Source organism: Carlito syrichta, unplaced genomic scaffold (genome assembly GCF_000164805.1).
Source record: "Carlito syrichta isolate Samal-C Ts95f unplaced genomic scaffold, Tarsius_syrichta-2.0.1 Scaffold311317, whole genome shotgun sequence".
Classification (NCBI taxonomy): domain Eukaryota; kingdom Metazoa; phylum Chordata; class Mammalia; order Primates; family Tarsiidae; genus Carlito; species Carlito syrichta.
The window spans coordinates 1,508,747-1,513,793 of record NW_007255413.1 but is presented as its reverse complement, the minus strand read 5'-3'; positions in this window follow the sequence as shown (position 1 = coordinate 1,513,793).

The following is a 5,047-nucleotide window of genomic DNA, read 5'->3' as shown; positions in this document are numbered from 1 at the left end:
AAAACACTGCTCAAAGAAATCCAAGAAGACACAAACAAATGGAAAAGTATTCCATGCTCATGGATAAGAAAAATCAACATTGTTAAGATGTCTGCCTACCAAAGGCAATCTACAGATTCAATGCAATACCCATTAAATTACCAACATCATTTTTCTCAGACCTGGAAATGACAATACAGAAACTCATATGGAAACATAAATGCCCACAAATAACCACAAATAATCACACTTCCAGACTTCAAACTTTACTATAAGGCTACAGTTATCAAAACAGCCTGGTATTGGTACAAGAACAGGCATATAGACCAATGGAACAGGGCAGAGATTCTGGAAGCAAAGCCTCAATTTCTCAACCAACTTGTCTTTGGCAAAGCCTCCAACAAAAACCACCGGGGAGAGAAGGGCCTATTCTGCAAATGGTGCTGGGAAGACTGGCTGATCACATGCAGAAGATCGAAACAGTGACCCTTGCTATCACCATACACAAAAACTAACTCTAAATGGATCAAGACCTAATAGCAAAACATCAAATTATAAGAATCATAGAAAACGCAGGAGATACTCTTATGGAAACTGGAACTGGCAACCAATTCCTGATCAGAACCCTAAGTACTCATACCATAAGAAATAAGTAAACAAGTGGGAACTCGTGAAACTGATGAGCTTTGCAAAGCAAAAGAAACCATCAAGAGAGCAGGGAGACAGCCCACAGAATGGGTAAAACTATATTTCAACTGTATATCTGACAAAGGCGTAACATCTAGGCTCTACAAGGAACTCAAACATGACGAAAGGAAAAAACAAACAGCCCCATTAAAAAGTGGGCTAAGTATATAAATAGACACTTCTTAAAAGAAGATATATGGGCAGCCAACAGACACATGAAAAAGTGCTCAGCCTTACTAATCATCAGAGAAATGCAGATTAAAATCACATTGAGATACCACCTAACCCCAGTAAGAATGGCCATCAATAATAAAGCAAACAACAGATGCTGGTGAGGATGTGTAGAAAAAGAAAAGCTTTTGCACTGTTGGTGGAAATGCAAACTAGTGCAATCTCTTTGGAAGACATTCGGCAATTTCTGAAATAACTAGAAACTGACCTTCCATATGAGCCAGCAATCCCCCTATTGGGAATATACCCAGAGGAACTCAAGTCATTCTACCAAAAAGATACCCACACATGCATGCTTGTTGCAACTCTATTCACAATAGTAAAAACATGGAACCAACCATGCTGCCCATTGAAACTGAACCAGATAAAAAAAGTGGTACATAACACAATGTAATATTACTCAGTCATAAAGGACAAACATATGGACTTTGCAGCAACTTGGATTGATTTAGAGTTGATCATACTCAGTGATCTATTGCCGAAACAAGGTCATAAGCGGGTCTTGAACAATTATTATTATCATGATACTATAAGAAAGGGACTGGTGGTAGTGGGAAATTGTCATAGGGGGTATGGCAGTTGAGGGAAACTGCCAGGGGAGGGAGGGGCACACCTCCTCAGTAAGGGTACCTGAATAATTAACATTTGTTTCTAACCCTGAATTGTACCCCCCGCATCTTTACAATTTAAAAAAAGGGGAAAAAAAGAGTTTGGATTTCAGCTCAGTTGAGATAAATGTTGTTTCTTGGTTTTAATTTATCTAACTACATGAGTACTAAAAATAATACACAAATTGTCTTATTAGATCATCACAGTTTGACCTAAACTTCATTTTTGGTGCTTAAATACTGAGAGACCTTAGTAAAATTATTTAACTTCCTTTTGCTTAAATTTGCTCATGTAAGTGGTGAGCTCTGAGACAAAATAATGTTTTAGGATTGTAAGGCCAGCATCTTTGCCATCCTGGGGAACTCTGGATTTCTCATTCTACAGCAGCAAGTTTTTTCTTCATTTTGCCCAGGTGTTGATCCATGATAATCATTTTATTGTTGATAAGTTTATTTCCATGACATCCTTTATTTTGGAAAAGTAATCTTTCATTTAACTCAAAATAACTTTTGGCAGCTTGTGACCTACCCAAAGTCACTGTATGACTATCTTTTTGGAAGAGGCCATCGAAGACTAGAGGAAATTGAATGTATCAGACATGAGCACCCAAGAGAGCAGAGCTTCACCACTGATGAGACGACAACTCCCTCAGTTTACTCCTGTATAATTGTTAATAATGTCCCTCTGCTCAGAGTGGTTGTTGTCTCGCCTTTGCACTCCAGTTGCAAAGCGTTATGTGGTTAGCTGCTGCTTCTTATTCTCTCCCTGAAAGTTACCTATGCAAAAGAGAGGCACTCCTATTACTGGGAAGACAAGGAACTAGCTGTGTTTTCAGATGCCCATGGTCTTGACTCTCATTTTTCACAAAAGCAAATGAAGATCTGAACTCTGAGGCCTGTGGGGGATGCACTTGGGTTTCATTAGGGCTGATGCATGGAGGCATCCAATCTGTCTCTTTTAAAAAGATGTGCAGTCCATCACAGGGCAATGGCATTAATGAGCTTTCCAAACAACTGGGATCACACTTTTTAATAAGGATTGGAAAATGAGACCTGCAGTTTCCTGCCTGTCAGAGGGAATAAGGAATGTGAGAGATATACAAAGGCCTGCCTCATGGAAATTGGAGCTTGCCTTTCCAAATGACATTTTGCTAGCAAAGTTTACAGAGATGCCTTAACAGGTACTGAAGAGAGCTGTATGGTCTGCTGGTGTGCTGCAAGAAATCATAAAAATTCTGAACATGGGGTGGGTTAAGTGAAAGGTGCTATTGCATTGTTTTGCCTTTCCATAGGCCCCTTTATTCCCATAATAAACCATGATTTTGACTGCAGGAATGCTGCCAACATTTCAGACATTCTATAGAATCTGCCTACTACATATTGGAATGAACCAGAGCTGATTAACCTGATAACTAATTATCAATAGAATGAAGCTTGAAAGATACAAGAATGTGTGTGGAGGCATCCAGAAGTTGAGGTCATTTGTCCATATGAAAAATAATAGGTCAGAGAGGATCACATTGCTCTGACCCAATTTCACTCTCATTTTGAAGACAGAGTTTTGATCTTGGTTTTAAAAAAATGCTTTGGGCAAGCTGTGCCTGAGAAATGTGATTTGGATGCCTAATGTCTCATACTGTGAGTATAAGTTGTTCAATCTGAAACAAACCTAGCATTGAATTCTTTTAGAGAGCAGTAACTAGCATTATGTCCACTTACTGATGATCAAAATATGGTATTTGGAACACAAAAAGGACCTTGAATGCTTCTGGGTTAACTAAGCAGTCTCAATTACTGATGTGTATTATACTTTAAGATTAGTTTTAGGGTTAGGAGTAAAAAGCTGCTATGTTTTTCTCTTCTATGCTGGGGAACGTGAAAGACAAAAAAAAATGAGCACAGTATTTTTAGTAGGCTAAAGATAAAATACTTTATACGATAATATGTTAAGCTAAACCATCGCGTTTCTTTATAGCTGAACATGATTTAAAGAAAGGATATGTGATATTATTTTTGTATAGGAGGGTACTGAATTTCTCAATGGACTTACACTCATCTTGATTACTTTATTGATAAGAAAGAAGGACTTGTGAATGTATATTTTATGAGTAGTGCACTTATTAAGCACAGACTGTACATAATGCATTAGGCTTTATGTAAATTGCATTGAATTTATCATTCTTTTACAGTATATTAAAATGTTTAAAATATTTTACTGCATCTTTTATAACTTCTTGTAACTGGGGTGTTACTCCATGGTCATAGTGCTTTAGCATTTTAGATCAACTTGTAAGATGCTATGCGAAAGGAAAAAAAAAAGTCACCCCAGCATGCACAATCAATAATCAATGCCGGTAGTCTCTCTCCTTTTTCCCTTTTATTTCTTGAATAATGCTCCCTTTTCCTGGTAATCTTCTAGTCATTCAAGTTCACTGACAGATCTGTGAAGAAAGTAGAATGATTATAAATTAATAGGGGAAATAAACAGCTCTCAAAATAGTTGGTAGAGGTAGAGTCAAACATCTGTCAGACAAAAGTAGTATCAAGCTTGCTAGCATGTCACGTTCTCCAACAACGTGAAGCACACTTCTGATTGTGCAAACAATCTCTTTCAGGTAGCTGGAGTTGGCTTCTACAATCAGCCTTAAAAAGGAGAACTTTGTGTAAATTAAACACTGGCCACCTGTTTTCTCTTAATCATTGCCTGTATATTAGCTAATACCCAAGCTCTAAATTTGTTTTAAGTTTATTTTTAAGGATGACTCCTTTGGAGATATTTTTCAGAGTTTCATAAACTTCTAATGAAAATGGCCCATATACTCTTAAACCTGGTATAGCTTTTGTTGGGTTTTAGCATTCACCTGGCCACGCGGCATGAATAAGTCATATCCTTTAATGCTGAAATAATCTAAATGGAATAATATGATTCCTCCTCCCAATTCAAATTCCCAGCTGTTTGGAGGTTTATCACGGTATAGAGTATTAGAACCTCCATTTGGATTAAGTTTGCATAACTAGCATGTGCAAAACTTCCCTAATTTTTTTCCTGGCTTTGCTATTTATGGAGAAGTATATTATATAGGAAGAAAGTTTAAAACAATTTAGAACAATCCAAATTACACTATGAATTTGGACTGGAGCTTCCAGCCTCATCTATTCACTGAATCAAGCAATGTGAAAGCCATCTTAGAATTATGCTTTTCTGACTGATTGGTCCTTAAGGTTTCAAAACACCATAAAATATCATATTACTCCAATATGGTGTCTATTGTATGCAATTTAATACTGAGAAAGAGATGTATAAAAAATGATGAGCCGGGCTCGGTGGCTCAGCCTGTCATCCCGCACCTTTGGGAGGCTGAGGTGAGTGGATTGCCTGAGCCCGCGGGTTCGAGACCTGCCTGGGCAGCGAGACCTCACCTCTACAATAAATCAAAAAATCAGCCGGGCGTGGTAGTGCTTGCTTGTGATTCCGGCTACTTGGAAGGCTGAGGCAGAAGGATCGCCGGAGCCCAGCAGGTCGAGGCTGCGGTGGGCGGGAA